At 35.5% G+C, this 24,806-nt stretch overlaps 1 pseudogene; it reads left to right on the plus strand.

Annotated features, from left to right (window-relative positions):
- Positions 1-24,806, plus strand: part of LOC121492550 — a 192,346-nt pseudogene that overhangs the window by 48,432 nt on the left and 119,108 nt on the right.

Below are 24,806 nucleotides of genomic sequence, written 5' to 3' on the forward strand. Positions count from 1 at the left end.
CTCTAGTCTTTAAATATGCAAGCAATATATTTAAATGCATTCTCTATTAGAGATGTTAGTTACTTTTTTATTAAAACAATAAACATAAAATACAGAAAACAATGGATGTTATTACATGATTATTGAAAGTATATAATTAAATATTCTATTATATAATTATATACACTAATATATTAATAATACATAATTAATTAAATTTTCTATAATTTGAAATACAATATTTGCATATTTAACTGTGGCACTGAAATATAACATCACTACTCTAAGAATCAATTCAAGAAGCATATCATTTATAAACTTATGAGACTGTAAAAATTGTAAAACTATGTAAAGTAAAATGGATAAATGAGTAGTTCCACTTTTTTTTTTGACTTATGCTAAGCATGTTCCAACATTTGGAGATATTTGTTTGGATTACACTGAACGCTATACAGTCATTATTTCATCAGTGGGCTCTCTCTATTGCATATTTCATAGCATCGCATATATAACATGCATATATTTACATAATTATTGCATCAACAGTATTAGGCAAATATATACAAACCACTTTTATCTTTCAAGGATAGTGGTATTTTCAGAAATCTTATTTTTAAAAAAATACTTTCCCATTTCTGAGGCTTTCTGAATTCTCTATATTCTCAATCAGGTAAATAAAAATTCCTTTTATTTCTGAACTCAACTATTTACAAATAATGGAATAAAATTTCACCCTTGATGTGTGTGAATAATTACCGTTTGCATATAGTTATTTTAGGGCATTCTGACATTCAGGTGGTATTCTTAAATGGCATATTCATCTCACCTGCAGTGTTCATTGCACGTGACATTAACATTATTAGAATTAAGTATATTATATAATGGTAATCCATTTTTTCCAGTTTCATGAATAGTTCCTATTATAAAATGCTGTGTTAATATTAGCAATTGTTTTACTACTGGCTCTCTTCAGAAGTTATGTTAATGTATATTAGAACTTCTCAGGAAAAAAAAAGATTTCATTATTTCCCAAGCATTTCTGATCATGGACCCTACTGTTTTGTAGAATATATCTCAAAACTATTGTTCTGTGGAATATAATTTATTGGGAGTGAAGGGAGTTACACAGAGTACTGTGCAAGAAATAATGGGAAGTCATGTAGATTTTTAAATGGTCACTCATTTTAATAAACACTTATTTGAATACACTCATTAAAAGAAAAATATAGCATATTTACAAAATATAAAATGTGATTAATAAAATAATTTATTTCTATAAAATCTGAGATTACAGAGTGCCCATCAAACTATAATTTATCACAATTTAGGAAATGTTTTATTAGAGAGACATGTTAGAATAGATTTGATAGATCTCGGGATTAAATCGCAACTATTATATATAATTCCAGGTATTGCTTATTTATTAATAATTTATTTATCTATTTATCTATTTATCTATTTATTATTACCAGTAGAGCAACATTTATTTTCTTGGGGCAGATCAGCAATTGAAAAAACAAAACAAACAAATAAAACACACGTCTAGGCTTGAGGAAACTTCTTTTTTAAAAATATGTTTGCCATTTAGAAAACATACTGTTGGGCAGCCCCGGTGGCTCAGCGGTTTAGCGCCACCGTCAGCCCGGGGCATGATCCTGGGGACCCGGGATGGAGTCCCGCGTTGGGATCCCTGCGAGGAGCCTGCTTCTCCCTCTGCCTGTGACTTTGCATCTCTCTCTCTCTGTGCCTCTCATGAATAAATAAAATCTTAAAAAAAAAAAAGAAAGAAAGAAAAAGAAAACATGCTATTTAAGGAAGAGATGTGTGAAGAATAGAACTGTTAACATAAGGAGAATAGTGAACCTAATTAAAAGGTAAATGAAGAGACTAGACTAAACATCAAATTCACAAGTGGTGAGATATACTCAGCTATCTTATCTGATAGAAAAGACAGATCCCTGATAAGAGAAGTAACTTCTATCTATTTGGAAAAGTCATTTAATGATATATTGATTGCCAATAATTTTAAAGATGATTATTTGTGTAGTATAAATGTTTAAATATTGTAAGATGCTTGTTCTTATAAAAATTGTTAATTGGGGTCCCTGGGTGACTCAGTGGTTGAGCATCTGCCTTTGGCTCAGGGTGTGATCCTGGGGGTCCTGGTTTCAAGTCCCTCAGCAGGCTCCTCGCAGGGAGCCTGCTTTTCCCTCTACCTATGTCTCTGCCTCTCTCTCTCTCTCTCTCTCTGTCTCTCACGAATGAATATTTTTTTAAATTGTTAATTATCTTATTTGATTTGGGTTTTTTAAATAAGAAAGGACCATCTCTTTGAGTGTATATGTGTGTTTATACATATATATATTTCTTCAAAATTATTGGCAATGTATTATCAATTCCTTTTCCAAACAAATAGAAGTTACTGTGTGTGTGTATATATGTATATGTATATTATAAAAACCAGATAGTGAATTGATTTGCTCTCCTTTCCTTCAACTCAAACTCTAGCTCCAAATACAAATACAAAAGGGACAGGTGGTACTAAAAGTAAATTAAGTGAAAATAAAAACAATTGTTAGTAAATAAAGAAAAAAATAATACTAACTTACCTATTTGTTTAAAGCAGAATATTAAGTTTATGCTTAAGATACAGACTGAGCTATTATTTAAACTGCTTTTAATTCTATTATTTTGCTTTTCTTTCCTAAGATTCCCCATAGTATTACAGGCAGATGTCCAAACTAAAAACACCACCATTTACTTACATTACTGAGGTCTTTAAAAATTTAAATAGCTTTAGATATTTACCTCAACCAAAACTAAGTGACCAGGAACCTATATACTCCACAGGAAATAAATTGAATTCTTATTTCAGGTATCACATTTTAAAAGACAGGTAAATTTTCATCTGTTGAGAATAGAGGAATTGAAATGGTAAATGGACCACATATTTGGAAACCAGAAGTATTGAGATTGATTAATGAGTAAAGGAGAAAACAGAGTCTTTCCTTTACAATATGGAGTTGTCAAAATTGTAAAGGACTTCTTGGGGAAATATGGATTTCTCTAGGAATGGGGATATAAAACGTAAACAAATTTATTGTTTCCAAAGAGAACACAAGGGCCAGATGAAATGTTTCAAAATATACTTCCAAACTTAATGTTCTATGATTCTGTACTCCAGGAATAAAAATGTAAGCTTTCTATTGTGTTATGCGTGGAATTATTCACAAGTTCTGAGTAGACTGAAATAAAATCAGCTCACAAATCAGCCAGATTTGTCCCATATTTATCTTATTTGATCAATATGTAAATAGTGAAGAGATAATAAACACCAAAATCCTAGCAAACCCAATGGCTTTGGGCTCTTTTCCAAATGAATTCATTCCTTCCTTTGATTCTACTTGACCTTTTATAAAAGAACAACTAATCTCCAGATTGTTAGGTTTGAAATTGCTACAAAAATTAGTATAATTCTGAAACAATAGCTGGATGGAGAGATATTATAATCATCTCAAATAACTAGACCAAGATAGACATTTTAATAAATGATGTTGGGACAACGGGGTAGCCATTTAGAAAAACATGAACTCAAATCCTGTAAGGTACACATACAGCTATATAAATTCTAAGAATAAAATGACTGAATTCCTCTATTACCTGAATGTATGAGAAAGCTTTCAGACTATAGAACAAAATACAGAAGTAACAAATGAAGAAATTGATAAATATGACTAGAAATTTAAAAGTATACATTTTTACATTGCTAAAAACATCTAAAAATTAAATATAAACTTTAAAAAACTGGGAGAAAATGTTTGCAAAATATATCACAGACAAAAGACAAAATCCATTGCATATAACAGTCAAAGCCATTTTTAAAAAATTGCGGAAAATAGGACTACAGCTTCTAGCCAAAATGGAGTAAGAAGGATCAAATTTACCCTGTCATCTGAAACAACTGTGGCAAAACATACAAATCAATGACATTCAAGATACTGGAGAAAAATATATTGGATATAAGATACTGAAGGAAAATAGTCACTGAGAACCTGAAATCAACTGAAGTGAGCCCACGGCTGTCATAGGTAACATCCAAGAGAAATTGTCTAGTGAAGACTAGTGAGATTAGTGAAGGAGGAAGAACCTAGGTCCTACACAAACAATGGTTTGTGTAGATTGAAAAGATGGAGCTAGGATATAAGGAAACCAAGACTGTTTCACTAGGCAATTTCACAAGGCAGAGCAATAGAAAGAGTTGAACATAGAGAAAATGCCATAAACCCCAAGACCATCTCCAACAACTTTCAGTTGAATACTGATCAGCCAACTAGTGTGAGAAGTGAGGTGTTGGAAAGAATCATCCAAAAAGATGATAAGAAATATGTTTCATATAGGGCTTAGAAAAATTCTTGTGCTTAGCAGTCTGAGTGGGGGAAAAAAGTGTAATTAATGGGGTAATAGCTAACATACTAAGAAGAGTCTTTCCTCCGTGGAGGAGGAAAATTAATCCTAGTCTAAACACAACTTTGGTCCCACTTAACAAATAGTAGGACTCAAATGACCAAACTTTTTCCAGGTAATTTAATCATCTTCCAGAAAAAATATTCAAGGATATTTATAGGAAAACAAAATTTTCATACACATAAGAAGACAACTTTTACAATATCCAGAATCTAATTTTAAAAAGAATGCGATGAAAGTACAACCCAAAATGAGGAGGAAAAAAATCAATCCATTAAAACTGATCCCAAAAATGAAAGAGATGATAGAATTGGTAGACATTGAAAATAGTTATTACATATTCAAAAGACTGGAGGAAAAAACTGCACATGTTAAGCAGAGACACAGATTATATAAAAAAAAAAGTCCCCAATCAAACATCTTTTGAGAAGAAAACAAAATGTTGAAGATGAAAAACACATTGGATCGTATTAATGATAGGTTAAACATTGCTGATGAGATTAGAGAATGTGAAGACAGCAATAGAAACTCTCCAGGGATCCCTGGGTGGCACAGCGGTTTAGTGCCTGCCTTTGGCCCAGGGCGCGATCCTGGAGATCCGGGATCAAATCCCACATTGGGCTCCCGGTGCATGGGGCCTGCTTCTCCCTCTGCCTGTGTCTCTGCCTCTCTCTCTCTGTGTGTGTGACTATCATAAATAAATAAAAATTAAAAAAAAAAAAACTCTCCAAATGAAACACAGAAAGAAGTCTGAAACCTATGGCCTGTGGGCCAAATCCAGCCATGATCTCTTGTTTTCATATTGTTTATGGTATTTTCCCACTATACCAGCACCACTAAATAGCTTGTGACAAGGACTATAAGTCCCAGAAAGCCAAAAATATTTGTTATATGACCATTAATAGAAAAGTTTGGCAACCCTTGTTCAAGTCAATGCAAGAAGACAAATATGTTAATGATGATGTGATGGTGCTGATTACAGTAATAGTAGAAGTTGTAATAGTAGTAATAAAGTACACTATTTGCTTAAGAGGAAATAAAACTCATATTCCCAGACAGCATAATCATCTACATAGAAAATCCCACTGAATCCATTTAAAAGCTATCAGAACTTGTAGGTGAGTTTGACAAAATTATTGGGTAAAATTTATATACAATTTAAGTGCATATATATATACTGGCAATGGACAATCAGAAATTAAAATGATAAAAAACAATACCATATGCCATGTATGCTTGCATTAATACATGAAATATTTATGAATTACACTGACAAGAACGTTTAATAATTATATGCTGAAAACTACAAAACTTTGCTGAGAGGAACAAAAGAAGACTTAAATGGCAGGAGGAAATTGACTGCATAGGGTCACAGGTGATTTTTTTGTAGTAATGGAAATATTCTATGTCTTGATTGCGGGGGGTGGATGCACAACTGTATACGTGGTCAGAACTCATTACAATTGTACAGCTAAACGGGTGAATTTTATTGCATTTAAATTATATCTCAATAAGCTTGTAAACAAATCCTATTCTTTTAAAAAAAATTCCAAAGACATAAATCGACAATTAAAAATAAAATATAAAATTAAACATATGAACTTAAGGTAAAGGATACAAAAATAAAGGATACACAAATAAAAACTATACTACAATGCAATTCCTCATTCATCAGATTGGCTTAAATTTAAAAGTTTAGCTACAGAGTAACAAGTACTCACATACATTGCTGTTGGAAGGCAGAAAAAGCGCAAGGATTATGGACAAATTTGGCAACAACTAACAAAACTACATGCTATTTTTCCTTCACTGAAATTCCATTTCTAGGAATTTACCTTGAAGATAACACCACTACAATAAAAAATACATATGAATGGGATTATATATTATAGAATTGTTATCAAACGACATTGAAAACCACTGAATGTTTTGATATAGAATTTTGCTTGAATAAACTATGGTACATGAGCATAAAGAAGTCCTTTCCAGTTAAAAAAAATAAAGAGCAACTATAGAAGTGAATGTGGAATGACTTCAAGGATTCCACATTTATTAAGTGAAAAAAGCAAAGTGCAAACACCTACACTCACACCCATATTTACAGTTGTATGTAAGAAAGAAGAAATAAGAAAGCATGCATCATTTTCTTACATTAACAGGTTGAAACACATGGACTCTACTTCCAGTAATGAGATGTCACAAGGACAATGCTGTCCCCTCTGCAGAAAACAAGTATAAAATTGGAAAAAAATTACTCAATCACCATTTCAGACACTGAAAAAAAGCCCCAAAACAAAACAAAAGAAAAAAAAAAAAACTAAGTTCAGATAACAACTTGAGAAGTGTTTATTTAAGATAAATTGTTTCTGTAAGCACTCTAATTTTGCGGCATTCTTGCCTGAGGGTTATTACAATCCCACCCTCACTTAAAGCTACCATTCCTGCAGCTGTATCAACCAAAAGCAGTACTTTTTGAGACAAGCATCAGAGCTCCCAGCATTTTTAGAGGAAGATTTTGGAAATGAAGGACAGGGAGAATGACTGAGAAAATAAACATAGCCCTCCCTTGCTGAAGGCTGACTAAACTACATACACCTGAAGAGACCTAGGAACTTAATGAAAATTCAAAGTCCAAGGAGAGAATTATCTGCCTCCTTGAATGTGTTCCTCAAGCCATAACCCCAACTCAGTCAGCATAGAGTGGAAGCCTTCATTGTCTAAGAAATCTGAGCCTAATCAAACTTTTGGCTAACTTTAAAATAATTCAGGAAAAAGCTATTAAAAAAAAAAAGAAAGAAAAATAAAACATAGAGACAGCATACCACAGGGAGACAGATATCACAGTGTGAGTCCAGAAAATTGCCCATTAAACAAATAAATAAATAAAACAAGTACATAAACAAATGAAAATACAGAAATTCTCAGAAAACCAAACAGAATCAGAAATTGTCTACATTACCCATTTTCCAATAGTGATTAAGTGTGCAAAGAAATATGGAATTGCCAATAATCACGGAAGAAAAAGAGCCAATAGGAAGAACTCTGAATTTTGAGTGTGCTCAATTTTTGGACTTAGCAGAAAAACTTCAAAACAGTTTTCATGCATAGGTTTAAAACTAAAGGAAAGCAAAGAATTATAGAATTATATGCTAAGAATTAGTGAACAAATCTCAGAAAAATAGAAACTATGACATAAGTCAAAGGAAAATTCTAGAATTGAAAAACATAATAAAAATTCTCCAGATAGAATTAACAGTAAATTTAAGGGGTCAGAGAAAGAATCTTAAGCTTCTAAGTAAACTAATAGCAACCATCTAACATCAAGAACTTAAGAAAAATAGATTGAAGGAAAATGAAAAAAATCTCAGAGATATGTGGCACAATACCCAGCATTCCACACTAAGTGAAAGTATAGTCCCAGAGGATGAGAAAAAGAGATAGGAGCAAAAAAATTCTTGAGGAAATAATGGCCAAATCATCCCAAATTTGGTATAAAACTATAACTTCCATATCCAAGAAACTTAACAAACCTCACATAGGAAAATATAGGAATGTCACAAAGGAAATCACACACGTACTTGTCACCATTAAACTGCTAAAAGCCAACATATAACATTAAAAAATGCAAAAGAAAAAAAAATAAATAAAAAATAAAAATAAAAAAAAATAAATAAATAAAAAATGCAAAAGAAAATTAATACAAATACAAAGCATACAGGGCAATGAATATTAGTGATGGCTGAAATTCCATCCGAAATAATCGAAGCCAGAGAATGGAAAGTGTTGAAAGAAAAAAAAAATTAACTTTGAATTAAGAATTAAATTTTGTCCAACAAAACTGTTTTTCAAAAATTAAGGTATACAAAAAAGACACTTCTACGTTTCTAGATTAAAAAAGAAAAGTAAATTGGGCAGCCCGGGTGGCTCAGCAGTTTAGCACCACCTTTGGTCCAGGGCGTGATCCTTGGAGACCTGGGATCGAGTCCCACATCAGGCTCCCTGCATGGAGCCTGCTTCTCCCTCTGCCTGTGTCTCTGCCTCTCTCTCTCTCTCTCTCTCTCTATGAATAAATAAATAAAATCTTTAAAAAAAAAACTAAATTTATTACTACCATATTTGTGCTACAAGGAAATGTTAGTGCAATTATCTACAATAGCCAAACTATGGAGACAGCCCAAGTGTCCATTGACTAAATAAATGGATAAAAAAGAGGTGGTATACACACACACACACACACACACACACACACACACACACACACACACACACGATACTAGAATATTATGCAGCCCTAAAAAGGAATGAAATCTTGTCATTTGCAACAATGTGGATGGAACTAGAAAGTATTATGCTAAGCAAAATAAGTCAGCCAGAGAAAGGCAAATACCATATGATTTCACCCACGTATGGAATTTAAGAAACAAAACAAATGAGCATGGGGGAAGAGAAAAAGAGAGAAAAAACAGACTCAACTATAGAGAGGAAACTGATGGTAACCAGAGAAGAAGTAGGTGAAAAGATGGGTTAAATAGATGATGGGGATTAAGGAGGGCACTTGTGATGAGCCCAAGTGCTGTATGGAAGTGTTGAATCATTAAATTGTACACCCAAAATTAATATTACATTATATGCTAATTAACCAGAATTAAAATAAAAACTGGGGAAATAATGCTGGTGCAAATCCTTAAGACTGAGAAAAAAAATGCAACAAAAGGAAACTTGGAATCACAAAAAGGAACAGACATTGCAAATCCTAAATATGGATGTTAATATAAAGGCATATGTACATTCTTTTCTTCTGCTATTTTCTTTAAAATAAACGATGGTTTAAAGCAAACTTTATATAATTTATATTATATATACATGTAATACATATCACAACAATATCCCCAGAAAGGAGGAGGAAAAGAAACTGTACTGATGGGAAGTTTTTCTATTTTAATAAAAGTAAATATGTATTTACTTGAAATATTTGCTGATAAATTTAAAATGCCTATTATAATCCTATAATGCCTATAATGCCTTCCACCTTTCAATGGTGTATGTTCCAATCCAGGAACAGTGGATGTCAGCAGGTCTGACTTCCAGCAGACAACAGTAACCCAGAGGAAATTGAGTAGTTTTCCTTCAGCCAAGAGTACAAAGTAACTCACCTATCCTTGTGGCACACCCCACTGCAAATTCCAGTTAGATAATGCCTTTCCCAAGCACGATGGGACTTGGTGTTCTCAAAAGCATAACACATTTATCCACTGTGAGAGTTGGCACAGCGGCTGTTGCCTGCAACTTCCATAGCTTTACAGTACTGAGTGTCTTGACAGGGGTCCTTACTGTGGCCTATGGAGCAATAGGCCCTATTGGTTGATTATTCAAATGTGTGGAAGCCTGGGACATTACTTTATTCCACCTGGTCATGGTGGTTTTACTTGATAATAATTTAATGCTTTAATAACCCATTCTTCCTTTCTATCAACTCCACTACTTATGGGTTATAGCGATGATAGAAACTCCATTCAATGTCCTGTTCTTTTACTGCATTTTGCATGTCACAACCTTTGCAATGTGACCCCTGATCACTGTCCATTTGAGGAGGGTATGGGGATATAGCATTCTACTTTTCTAATCCCTTAATGGTGGCAGCCTTGTTTGTATGGTGATGGCAGGGAGCAGCAGTTAGGCCAGGTGAGGTGCCCACACAATCCAAGGTATATTTAGAACCCTCATTTTGAGGGACAAGGACAATATAATCAATTTGCCAATTCTCAACTAGTTAAGAATCCTGTTAGATGGCTCCAGACTCCTTTAGCATTGTTTAGAACACACAGGACATGCTATTATTGCACTAATTCAGTCACTCCATTTCAAGAGTATTCCAGCATTCTTGACAATATGTCATCCCACCAGGCTCCTCCAATGCACCCAGTCTGCTGTATCTACCAAAGGGTCAGTTGATAGGGCTCATAACCAGGCTAGGGCATCAGCTATTATCCGAAGTCTACGGTAATTATTATTTTTTTAAAAAATTTATTTGAGAGCAAGAGAGACAGTCCATGCACACTCACATGGGAGCATGGTAGAGGGGTAGAGGGAAGGAGAGAATCTCAAGCTGACTCCCCACTGAGCATGGAGCTCAACTCCAGGCTCAATCTCACCACCCTGAGATCATGACCTGAATGGAAACCAAAAGTCGGCTGCTTAACTGACTAAACCACCCAGGAGCCCCCGGGGTAATTACTATTTTTAAGTTTCTTTTGTATTAGGGGTCAGACAGCATGAGATGCTTCTTCCATTTCATGTCAATTACTGTAACATCTCCTCCTTTGCTCTCCTCACTTTCCCAGGGATTTCACCCTGCAGTCTCCTAATCAGGCTTTGTCACAGCACTTGAAACTTAACCCACAGCAGTTTGTTCCCCACAGCTTTAAAATGGCACACGAAGATCTCCAACTTATTATTCTGCTTCCCCATCTTGTCTGCCAGCTCCAAAGCTAGCAGAATAATGGACAACTGCATGTCCTTCTCTAACCTCATCTATTCATCCCACTGTCTATCTGGGACTTCAGCTTCTAGCTGGGCATCGGTGGCCAGCCCAACCCCCCTATAGTAGTAGCCAGCTGGCTATGGCAACCATTTATTCCTTTTCTGTGCCTCAATGCACAGTTCCTCAAACAAATACCTTAAAGCAAGGGACGTTTGGGGGGCATTGCCATATTCACGTGGCAGTCCACAAGCATCTAACAAACAGGCCACCTCTCCTCCACCCTGAGATCAATGGCCAACTTGGGTTTTCCCCCGCAAATGTCTTCTTCCCAAGACGCATTTCTCCAGTCTCCCGACTAGCTAGCCAATTTTTGGTTTGCAATTTCGGGAGTTTTCCTAGGTGAAATTTGAAACTGGCCCCCATACATAGATGGCAAGGAGAGATCTATGGAGGAGAGGTAGATAGTTCCAGATGGGTAGGTGACAATTTAATTATGAGGCTTGTCTTCAGCAACCATAAGACAAATAGATCTCCAGACCTGCCCACCAGAATCTTAAAAGTTTATATAAAGGTCTTAATGCGGTTTAGTCACATATACTTCGAGATGCCTTGAGAACATACTACTCTCCCAAGATTCCGTCACTGAAATTGCCCGGACCATGGGAATATTGTGCAGAACCTACATTCTAAGGATGGGAGCCTCCAATTGTGCATCTGACTGCGAGATCAACTGGGGGTCATGTCCTTTTGATGACCTTCTCCAATAACTGACAAAAGAATAGTGTTTTTTTTTTCCTCTTTCGATACATGGTATTGGAATAACTGGATATCCTTATGTAGATAAGGGAATATTGGCTAATTTATTTTATTCGATGGGTTATATATATTGGGTTATATATATTCCAGTATACACTAATAATATTTTGTGCAGATATTGGCCTTTTTTTGGTCCTTTGGAGCATTTCATGGCTTTTTTAGTATTACTGGTATAACTGGAAAAGACTCATTTTGTCACCATCATAACAAAAATTGTTTGGGCAAGAATCACCAATGGGTTCCATATCTTTATATATATATATATATATATATATATATATATATATATATATATTTTTTTTTATTGGTGTTCAATTTGCCAACATATAGAATAACACCCAGTGCTCATCCCATCAAGTGACCCCTCAGTGCCCATCACCCAGTCAACCCGACCACCCTGCCCACCTCCCCTTCCACCACCCCTAGTTCGTTTCCCAGAGTTAGGAGTCTCTCATGTTCTGTCTCCCTTTCTGATATTTATGGGTTCCATATCTAAGGGAGGATTTTGATGAGAAAACAAAAGACAAACGCAAAATAAACATTTTATTTTTGAAACTGGCCTGTATTTTTCACAAATGTCTTTGTCATAGAAAGACTAAAGCATAATAGTAGATTCAGAAACACTAAAGGTTATGATAGCTAAACGTAGCACATGATCATGGGGAGGATCCTATAATGCCAAAAAAAAAAAAAAAAACGTAAAAAGATAATATTGGGCAGCTGATAGAATTGATATATGGGTTATTAACTAAAGGATTGTATCAATGTTAAATTTCTTCAACTTCATAATTGTATTATGATTTTTAAAGTATATACACAAAAAATGTTATTAGAAATAAAAAGGAGTAGAGACACAATGATAAAGCAAATATGCCAAAATATTAAAAAGTAATGAATGTGAGTAAAGGATATACTGGAATTTTCTGTACTATAACTATTCTTGGATGTTTGTCTGTTTGAAATTATCTAAAAATAAAAATGTAATAAAAGTTTATTTTTTTATTTTTTTTTAAAGTTTAGATAACTATATAAAAGGTATTACAAAACTCAAGATATTTCAAAAAACTGGACACCAAAGTTAATTCAAGGAATGATAATTACAAAGAAGACAATTAAAACCAAAATTAGTTTTTTAATTTAATGTAAGGAAATGGAAATAATTAGCTTATTTCATTTTAAGAAAATATGAGTAAAAATATGAATATAAGCCTCATGAGAAAATAAACATTACATGAAAATAATTTTGCTTGTTTTACTTTCCATAGAGTGAACAACAACCCATTGGTAGGTAGGTAACATGAAGATAATAAATAAATATAGTCAAAAGACACAGATCTTTTCTACTAAATTTTTAACCATTAAAAAAATATTAATGCATAGAATGTTCTCATGTTATAGTTTATGCCACTACACTGCAATAGAATAATACCTCACCATATATCATTCAATTAAAAGATAATCCATTTTTCTAGTTAACATTAATAGCCATCTCTTGTCCAGAATGGCTTCAGTTCATATACAAGAACAATTAGTTTTTTTGATGCATTTATATGTATTTATGGTAAGCCAAATATTTTAATCTTGTGAATCATCATATTCATGAACCAAAACATCTGAGCTTGGAGGCACAGGGTTGAGAATTTAAAAAGAAAGGTTTTTAAATTATGGGACAGAAATAGGATAAAAGAAAGTATCCCTTTGGTCCTCTGGTGTTCAGAAATTATTATAAGTACTTAGCATTGTGACTGGCACCTAGTAAATGGGTTTTAGATATATGAAGTACAGCCTAAGGTCAAAGGACATTTAACAAGGAAGTAGAGAAAACAAAAATATACCCATAACTTCTACCTTCTTTCCAGTGTTTTCTTCTCTACACTAGATTTACTATTGACTAAAGTTAAAGATCCTGCAGACAAAATTCCAAAAAATATAGAAATATTTAATTATTTATATGAATGCATGCATGTATGTTAACTATAAATCACAGAAGTATCATTTTAATCTGGTGAAATACATACGATAGAATCTCTTGTGTTAAAAATCATGAAAATGTTTTAACATTTTAATCACAATAATATAAAGAAAATTGAAATGAATTTAATCCTAATTATAAAATATTCACATTTCAGATTATCAAATTTAGATATCATTATGTAAACCCCTAGGGTTATTGAAGCAAGATGATATCCTTCCTTGAGGGTGGAGACAAGTCCTCCATTTGAAAAATCAACTCTCGATGTGCTCTTATTTGGCCCTTAGAGAATGACTATGGGGCACTAAGTGATCTTGAGACCAGTGAAACTTATTATCAACTGATACTAAAAGATCCAGCAAATAAGAAGACTGAGTGGACACGGCAGAAAAACCCAGGATATGCTGAAAAGTATTTATTTATAAATGGGCTCAAAGGCAACCCCGTTCACCTACTGCTGCTTCTCCTTCAATTCATACCTATGGCCTTCTCAGTGTTCCTTATAACCAACTAACTTAAAATTAAAGGACTAAGGCCTTAATCATAGATGTGTCCGTGTAATATGTTGGTTGAAGCCAGAGATGGATGTTTGCTGTCCTTGAGGGTAGTCCAGAAAGGGAATGGTGAAGGGAAATCTTTCCAGAAGTCAGAGCTGTGAACAGTACACTTGACTATAGACCTATATGGAAGACAAGTTGGCCTGCAGTGTGGATATATATTGACTATTGGGCAGTGAGACTTACCCGGCTAGTGAGTCAAAAACCTAAAAGGACCAACACTGAAAGATTGAGGATAAGAAAGTCTGGGAAAGAGGTATATGGATCCCTATAAGGAAGAGGGCACAAATATGTGTGTCCTATAACTCATATAATATCAACCAGAAAAGATACACTTCAGAAAAGATAAAATTACCTGTCTTGGGGGTGTCAGATAATCTCATCAGCCACAGTAATGACTGCATTGTGGGCCCATAAAAGGAAGGACTATATTTACAAAATGGTGACTATTGATGAACTAATAGCATAGATTTCCTCTCACTATGTTGATCTAGCTATTGATCCTACTGAATAAAGAATTTGCCAACATCTGAGACTAATTTCGAGTCCCTTATATGACACCATTCTTCAGAAAGGTCATTTAGCTACTGTGACAATTATATATTTTCAACCTTGAAAGATCAGTGAAACTCCCTCACTAGAATTGATAAATACTCCAGATGATACTCCAGATAATTCAACAATACAAATGACATAGACCAGCCAAAGTGCTGGCTAAAGGTAAAAACAAAACAATAACAAAAACTCTAGAATGTGTGCTGGGAAAGGTAGATGGCAAGAAATAATTACAGCCCAAACAACAGTTATAGCTAAGTCTTCTAATTCTCTTTAGCCTTTTTAAAAATATTGGAAACACCACATTGAGTTATTGGACTTGCAAATCCCCCTTCCTTAGAGAAGATCTGTATATCATAGGAGTATAAGAGAGAATCTGAGTGGTTCATTGGGTGGATTTTATCAAATCCAATTCACAAGCCACCCCTGCATCGCATGGCTTTACCTGCCTCCTGATCCTTCGGGCATTTGTTCAATGGAGTGCTCCAATTGCCACTGTTCTGACTTCACCTCTTAAGATTCTTAGATATTTTAAGGTTTCTCAGAGAGAGGGCCAGGCTCTGACAGAGTATCAATTGCTCCAGTGAAGCAGAAGTTCCAAGAATTATGGCACCTAGCAGCAACTATGGAATGATCCCACCCATAGAGCCTTTGGCTCTCCCTACAAATTCTAGACCCAAATAAAATGCCATGCTAAAGATTATGATTCTGGATTCCTCAGCAGCTATCCAGGAGGCATAGGCCACACAACCTGGAAGGACAAGAGACTAAATGCCTTTGGGCAGATTTAGACTAATGAGAGACAATAGATTCAAAGGACCCATAGAATGAATTCTTCTCCCTTATTCTCCACAGAGGATTATTCAGAGGCACAACAGCTCCATATGGCCTACTCAGAGACATTTGCATGATTCAGACAGTAGTTGTGTTTATAACATTGTAGCCACTTTAGAAATATGCCAGCATTTATTTTTTTTACCCTTCATGTCTCACTTCTTTTTCATATTTTTTTAAATTTTATTTATTTATTCATGAGACACACAGAGAGAGAGAGAGAGAGAGAGAGAGAGAGAGAGAGAGAGAAAGATGCAGAGACACAGGCAGAGGGAGGAACAAGCTCCATGCAGGGAGCCTGATGTGGGACTTGATCCCAGGACTCAAAGATCACACCCTGGGCCAAAGGCAGACACTAAACCGCTGAGACATCCAGGGATCCCTCACTTCTTTTTCCTTTACCAATTGTTTCTCTGGATTTACACTACCTGATAAAACATTATCACATAAGCTATGTTTCTGAGAACCCAAGATAAGGCATATTGGCATAAAATAATACTTCCTTACATTTCAAAGAAATGACATAAACTTAAGCAAAAACGAAGTGAGAATTTTATCTCATATTTAGAATTATGGGTAATTCTAGTTATCTATTACTGCAGAACAAACACTCTAAAACATAATGGCTTAAAAAAATTATTATTTTTATGAGTCTATGAGTTGATTGAAACCAGGTAGGAGATTTTCACTTGGAGTCTTTCATGTGATCACACTCAGATATCGGCTGGGGGTATAGTCATCTGAAGATTTAGCTGGAGACATACCAGATGGCTTATGTATATGAATGGTAGTTGCTGGATATCAGATAGGGGCTCCCCTGGGTTTGTCAACAAGGTATCTACACATGGCCTCCAGTGGCTTTGATTTCTCACAGTATGGTGATTTCATATCAGAGGGAGCATTGTAAGAGTGAGAGTTCCAAGAGGCCAGTTAATAGTATTCTCTTATAATTCTTTGTATTTCTGTGTTGTCAATTATTACTTCTCCTCTCTCATTTCTGACTTTATTTATTGAGGTCCTTTCTCTTTTTTTTTTTCTTATTGAGTAAAGCTAAATTCCTAGAAACACACTATCTTCTAAAACTGAAGCAGGAAGGGTGGCCCCCGTGGCCCAGCGGTTTAGTGCCGCCTGCAGCCCAGGGTGTGATCCTAGAGACCCTGGATCAAGTCCCACAACGGGCTCTCTGCATGGTACCTGCTTCTCCTTCTGCTTTGCCTGTGTCTCTGCTCCGCCCCCCCTCCTCTGTGTCTCTATGAATAAATAAATAAAATATTTAAGGAAAATAAAAAAATAAAACTGAACCAGGAAAAAATAGAAAATCTAAACAGACTGATTACAACAAATAAAATTGAATCAGTAAATCAAAAAACAACCAAAAAAATAAAAGTTCAGGACCAAATGGATTTATAGGTGAATTCTACTAAACATTTAAAGAAGAATTAATACCTATTCTTTTCAAAGTATTCCAAAAAAATAGAAAAGGAAGAAACATTTCCAAATACATTCTTTAAGGCCAACATTATCCTGATACCAAAACCAAAGGCACTACAAAAAAGAAAATTATGGGCCAATATCCTCGATGAATATAGATGCAAAAATCCTCAACTAAACATTACCAAAAGACTAAATAATTCACTAGAAACTGACATTGTCTCTCTGTCATATTCTATCAGTCAAAGATATAACAAGGACGAATCAGATTCAAGGAAGTAGAGGTACAGACTCTACTTCTTGACGAGGGAGTAGTTTGTTCACAGGGCATTATGGAAGAACAAATGGGGTAAGAGATATGGCTAACTCTAGAAAATACATTCTACTACAGTGACATTATCAATTTCTATTACAGATAGGAACAAAAGAGAAGAAGTAGTATAAAGCAATAATTGAGTAGTTTCCCCTACTAGAGGACTGGGTATTCCTTTTCCTCAAAGATCCTGTATTACATAGAAAAAAAAATTCCTACTCTATAGTTTTTCCTGTTCTGGTAACTCTCAAATTTAAATTATATCTTGACTTTAAGCACACTATGTAAGCATTACAATGCTATTTATAGCTTTACCATGTGATTATGTAGGTTTTGCTTTAATATTTCCATCCATGAGTTTTCACCTCTGATAGAGATGTGCTTGAAATCAGGCATATCGAAATATCTGGACATAGGCTACAATAATGAGGCATTTTAAATTTTTCTCTTGACAAATTTTGTCAAATTTTGCAAACCCTTCACTTCATTTGGGCTAGCTTGTTGTCCCTAGTTCTTACATCTTAGAAAACAAAGTAATCAGTCAGTCTCATGTAACAATTTACAATCTCTAGCCCAGCGTGACAACCACAGTTCCAACCTTCATACACAATTAAGGCTTCTCTCCTTTAATTTGGAGTGGTGGAAATCCACATGTAGACAAAGGACATAGAGAGCTTTATTTCCTCTCCTAGACTCTCTTTCCCTCTTTCCTCGGTTTGCTATCTGAATTTCTAACCCCTCCTGCAGGAGTCAAAATTAGAGGAATTAAGAAATACCTTACTTGACTGGTACTTTCTGAGCTGGCTTCAAGTTTTTGAAAGCTGATTCTTTCACAGAGAAATTTTGTAGCCACAAAATTATGAATAAGGTCCTCTTTACTGGGGATGTTTTCTCTGCTGCATTCTGGATGTGTGTAAATGTGACTTTTCTGTCTGGTTATTTTATATTATTCCCCTCAGCCCATGGCCAACCAGAGAAATTTTCTACACTCTTTCTACAAATTTTCTACACTCCTCAAGCTTCCACGTGGCCCTCTTGTTCAGGACTTGAGGAGATCCAAGTCCAACTTCAACATGGCCTACAGATAGGATCATGGTAAACAGGGTCAATGGCCCACTCTCACTATTGCTGTAGATACTTCCCTATGGCAGTCTTCTACATTGTAATCATGGGATACAGGCGTCAGCCTCTTGTCATTTAAATTCTTATGACCACTGTCCAATGTGTGTCCCAAATTCCAAGTTTCTTTTATTTTATATGGAATCGTGAAAAAGAGTTGATACTAAAATCCCAACCTGTGTTTGTGGCACATCTTCTCAACCTAAATTATAAACATGGTTTCAACCATGGTTCACAAATTCTCTCTTAGTTACCTCCTTTATAAGTGGTGCTTCAAATCTAGCACTTTGCTTTGCTTTGGAAAGTGAAAACGCTTGCCATCTATTGGTTTATGGCAAAGGAAGTCTCAGATTTAGTCTCAGTCCTTATTTCTAAATCTACACTTAAGGAGAAAAGTACATGGAATAAAAATGAGAAGACAGACAGAAAGAGATAGTTAACGTATAAGTGAAATGTCTCAAAACTATTCTCTGAAATGTCTCAAGACTGTTCTCTGAGCCTATGGTCACGAAAAGCAGCCACCTGATGTCTACTGTGGTATGACCACCTTTGATTTGAGAAAGTAGTTAATTGAAATAGCAGATACATACATTGCAGTTGTAGGAAACAGAGTACATATTGTCACTATGGTTTGTGTTTCAGTTCCTTATGAGTTTGGTTAACAAGTATCTATCCCATATAGAATGCTCATTTCTAGTACATTTATAACATATAATTTTGTATTTTTTTTTAATTTTTTTTTTATTTATTTATGATAGTCACACAGAGAGAGAGAGAGAGAGAGAGGCAGAGACACAGGCAGAGGGAGAAGCAGGCTCCATGCTCCGGGAGCCCGACGTGGGATTCGATCCCGGGTCTCCAGGATCGCGCCCTGGGCCAAAGGCAGGCGCTAAACCCCTGCGCCACTCAGGGATCCCTAATTTTGTATTTTTAATTTAGGAGACATACCTTGGTCTGATGCAATCCCATCACATTGTTGCTCAATTTATTGTTTAGCCTTCCTACTTGCTATGCACTGAATGTGATTCTGTGTAAAATATATATAGATAGATAGATGTATATTTATAAATATATATATTTTCAAAACATGTACTTAAATATATTCACACTTATACTGTATATAATGTATCCTTATTAACTATATATATCTTTCTCACCTTTCTTATCGATATACTATTGATATAAGTGTATATATATTCAAGTATATCTGTTTTGTAAATGTTAACATTCATATACGTGTGAGCTGAAGCATATTCTACCCCACAGTGGAATTCTATAACTTTCAGATAATATCAAATAGACTTTAAAAATATAAACCATGGGGATCCCTAGGTGGCTCAGCAGTTTAGTGCCTGCCTTCGGCCCAGGGTGTGATCCTGGAGTCCCAGGATCAAGTCCCACATCGGGCTCCCTGCATGGAGCCTGCTTCTCCCTCTGCCTGTGTCTTTGCCTCTCTCTCACTCTCTCTCTCTCTCTCTCTCTGTGTGTTTCATGAATAAATAAATAAAATCGTTAAATATATATATATATAATTCATATGGTAACATAAAATATTTAATAAAGCTCAAAATCATTTTACTTATTTCCCAAAAGAAGCTTGTTAATTTAACTAAATTCAATTTAGTTATTTATGCATCTTTTGCAAGGATAATTTGAGGTTTTATCCCTTACTATCACATTATCCCAGTAGATAGCCCCCAGCTACAACTCTGAGAAGAATGTTGAATAAACTGAAAAATACTCAATTTGTTCTCTCTGCATTTTATCTTTTCCTGTAACATATTTTGATAACAGTAGGTTAGTATAATAACACAAAAATTCCTCATTGACTCAATATTCAGTGATTTAGCAGCTAGAAGCTTTTTATTATTGAATAAACAAATTGGCAGATGTCTATAAGACATCTCCTATCAGTCTTACAGTCTTGATGGATAGAAACAGATTTTCTCTACTTATGCTGATTAAATGCGGCATTTTCACAAGTTTTTATTTACAGTAAACTCTGATGAAAATAGTATTGTCCTCTGGTCCAGCTCTTTTCCCCTGACTCATAAACTCTAACAATCTGTGCTGCTGCCCCCATGTGGCTGTGCAGTCTTCAGAATGCCTGGAAATTTCACACTGCTATTCCTCAGACCCTTCACCTCCAGGAAATACATCCCAACATTTTTTTTTTTGTATATTTTTTTATGGGAGTTTGATTTGCCAACATATAATATGACACCCAGTGCTCGTCCCGTCAAGTAACCCCCGCAGTGGGGGTCCAGTCACCCCCACCCCCCTCTCCCCTTCCACTACCCCTTGTTCATTTCCCACAATTAGGAGTCTCTCATGTTCTGTCACTCTCTCTGATATTTCCCACTCAGTTTCTCTCCTTTCCCCTATAATCCCTTTCACTATATTTTTTATATTCCCCAAATGAATGAAACCATATAATGTTTCCGATTGACTTCTCCGATTGACTTACTTCACTCAGCGTAATACCCTCCAGTTCTATTCACATTGAAGCAAATGGTGGGTATTCATCTTTTATAATGGCTGAGTACTATTCCATTGTATACATAAAGCACAGCTTCTTTATCCATTCATCTTTTGATGGACACTGAGGCTCCTTCCACAGTTTGGCGATTGGATATTGCTGCTATAAACACTGGGCTACAGGTGTCTCGGTCTTTCACATCTGTATCTTTGAGGTAAATCCCCAGCAGTGCAATTGCTGGGTCATAGGGTAGCTCTATTTTTAACTCTTTGAGGAACCTCCACACAGTTTTCCAGAGTGGCTGGACCAGTTCACATTCCCACCAACAGTGCAAGAGGGTTCCCCTTTCTCCACATCCTTTCCCTCATTTGTTGTTTCCTGTCTTGTTAATGTTCACCATTCTCACTGGTGTGAGGTGGTTATCTTACTGTGGTTTTGATTTGTATTTCCCTGATGGAAGTGATGTGGAGCATTTTCTCATGTGTTTGTTGGCCATGTCTATGTCTTCTTTGGTGAAATTTCTGTTCATGTCTTTTGCCCATTTCATGATTGGATTGTTAGTTCCTTGGCTGTTGAGTTTAATAAGTTCTTTATAGATCTTGGATACTAGCCTTTTATCTGATATGTCACTTGCAAATATCTTCTCCCATTCTGTAGGTTGTCTTTTAGTTTTGTTGACTGTTTCTTTTGCTGTGCAGAAGCTGTTTAACTTGACAAAGTCCCATAGTTCATTTTTGCTTTTGTTTCCCTTGCCATCATAGATGCATCTTGCAAGAAGTTACTGTGGCCAAGTTCAAAAACGGTGTTGCCTGTGTTCTCCTTCAGGATTTTGATGGATTTTTATCTCACATTTGGATCTTTCATCCATTTTGAGTTTCTTTGTGTCTGGTATAAGAGAATGGTCTAGTTTCATTCTTTGCATGTGGCTGTCCAATTTTCCCAGCACCATTTATTGAAGAGACTGTCATTTTTCCATGGGACAGTCTTTCCTGCTTTGTCGAATATTAGTTGACCATAGAGTTGAGGGCCCAATTCTGGATTCTCTAGTCTTCCATTAATTTATGTGTCTGTTTTTGTGCCAGTACCACACTGTCTTGATGATCACAGCTTTGTAGTATACAACTTGAAATCCGGCTTTGTGATGCCCTCAGCTCTGGTTTTCTTTTTCAATATTCCCCTGGCTATTTGGGGTATTTTCTGATTTCATACAAATCTTAAGATTATTTGTCCCAACTCTCTAAAGAAAGTCCATGGTATTTTGATAGGGATTGCCTTGAATGTGTAAACTGCCCTGGGTGCCATTGACATTTTCACAATATTAATTCTTCCAAACCATGAGCATGGAATATTTTTCCATCTCTTTGTGTCTTCCTCAATTTCTTTCAGGAGTGTTCTGTAGTTTTTAGAGTATAGTTCCTTACCTCTTTGGTTAGGTTTATTCCTAGGTATCTTATGCTTTTGGGTGCAATTATAAATGGGATTGACTCCTAATTTCTCTTTCTTCAGTCTCATTGTTAGTGTATAGAAATGCCACTGATTTCTGGGCATTGATTTTGTATCCTGCCACACTGCCAAATTGCTATATGAGTTCTAGCAATCTGGGGGTGGAGTCTTTGGGGTTTTCTATGTATAGCATCATGTCATCTGCAAAGAGGGAGAATTTGACCTCTTCTTTGCCAATTTGAATGCCTTTTATTTCTTTTTGTTGTCTGATTGCTGAGGCTAGGACTTCTAGTACTATGTTGAATAGTAGTGGTGATGGGGCAGCCCTGATGGCCCAGTGGTTTAGACCTGCCTTCACCCTGGGGTGTGATCCTGGAGACCCGGGATCGAGTCCCACGTCAGGTTCCTTGTATGGAGCCTGCTTCTCCCTCTGCCTGTTTCTCTGCTTCTCTCTCTCTCTCTGTCATGAATAAATAAATAAAATCTTTAAAAAAATAGTAGTGGTGAGAGTGAACATCCCTGTTGTGTTCCTGATCTTAGGGGAAAGTCTCCTGGTGTTTCCCCATTGAGAATGATATTTGCTGTGGACTTTTTATATATGGCTTTTAAGATGCTGAGGAATGTTCCCTCTATCCCTACACTCTGAAGAGTTTTGATCAGGAATGGATAATGTATTTTGTCAAATGCTTTCTCTGCATCTACTGAGAGGATCATATGGTTCTTGTTTTTTCTCTTGTTCAGATGATCTATCACGTTAATTGTTTTATGAGTGTTGAACCAGCCTTGTATCCCAGGGATAAATCCCACTTGGTCATGGTGAATAATCTTCTTAATGTACTATTGGATCCTATTGCCTAGTATCTTGTTGAGAATTTTGCATCTGTGTTCATCAAGGAGATTGTTCTATAATTCTCCTTTTTGGTGGGGTCTTTGTCTGGTTTTGGAATTAAGGTGATGCTGGCCTCAAAAAACGAGTTTGGAAGTATTCTGTCCCTTTCTATCTTTGGGAACAGCTTTAGTAGAATAGGTATGGTTTCTTCTTTAAACGTTTGAGAGAATTCCCCTGGGAAGCCATCTGGCCCTGGACTTTTGTGTCTTGGGAGGTTTTTGATGACTGCTTCAATTTCTTCCTGGTTATTGGCTTATTCAGGTTTTCTATTTCTTCCTGTTCCAGTTTTGGTAGTTTGTGGTTTTCAAGAAATGCATACATTTCTTCTAGACTGCCTAATTTATTGGCATGTAGCTGCTCATAATATGTTTTTAAAATCGTTTGTATTTCCTTGGTATTGATTGTGATCTCTCCTTTCTCATTCATGATTTTATTGAGTCTTTTCTCTTTTGTTTTGAATAAGGCTAGCTAATGGTTTATCTATTTTATTAATTCTTTCAAAGAACCAATTCCTGGTTTTGTTGATCTGTTCTACAGTTCTTCTGGTTGTTATTTCATTGTGTCCTGCTCAAATCTTTATTAACTCTCTTCTTCTGCTTAGTGTAGGTTTTATTTGCTGTTCTTTCTCCAGTTCCTTTAGGTGTGAGGTTAGCTTGTGTATTTGTTTTTTCCAATTTTTTTGAGGGATGCTTGTATTGAGTACATCCCAATATTTTTATCCTCGGCCTAAGGTTATTTAACTACCCAGAGTTCTCCTTCACTCTATACAAATAAAAACAAATTTTTAAAAATATACTATAAATTAAGGAATTGCAAGAATAACAAAGAGAACCTTATCCCATTACTATCATGAATCATTTGGGCCTCTTTTTGTTTCTAGATTATATGCAAAACTTTAAAATGTATTAGTGAGGGGCACCTGGGTGGTTCAGTCAGTGAAGCATCTGCCTTGGGCTCAGGTTATGATCCCAGGGTCCTGGGTGGAGCCCTGCTCAGTGGGGAATCCAGTCCTTCTTTTCCCTCTGTGTGCTCCTCTCTGTTTTTCTGAAATAAGTAAATATAAAAAATACAATGTATTAGTAAGAAAACTCTTACAGGATTGTGAGTACTATATTGGAGTGATGGAAGGAAGATCTGACTGTGAAATGAGAAAAAAACCTAGATTTAAATGCCATGCCCCACAGCAGACCTTTCTATGCAAGCTACATAATCTACTCCATTTTAATATCTCCAAGGGAGATATAGTGAAGAATCTGTTATGAGGACTAAAATTCCTAACATGGAATACAACCTAGCTTTTAATCGGTGCTCTAAATTATATATTTTATTCTCTTCTATAACCCTTCAAATATTGCCCCCCCCCCTTTTTGTTTTGTCTTGTGAATGGGAAGAATACTATTGAGCTCTTATTATTAATTTCAGAGCTGACTAACTTAAGACTGTTTTTAAGGGCTATTGAGAAAAATAAGTAGTA

The sequence above is a fragment of the Vulpes lagopus genome, chromosome 6 (assembly GCF_018345385.1).
Source record: "Vulpes lagopus strain Blue_001 chromosome 6, ASM1834538v1, whole genome shotgun sequence".
NCBI classification, from domain to species: Eukaryota; Metazoa; Chordata; class Mammalia; order Carnivora; family Canidae; genus Vulpes; species Vulpes lagopus.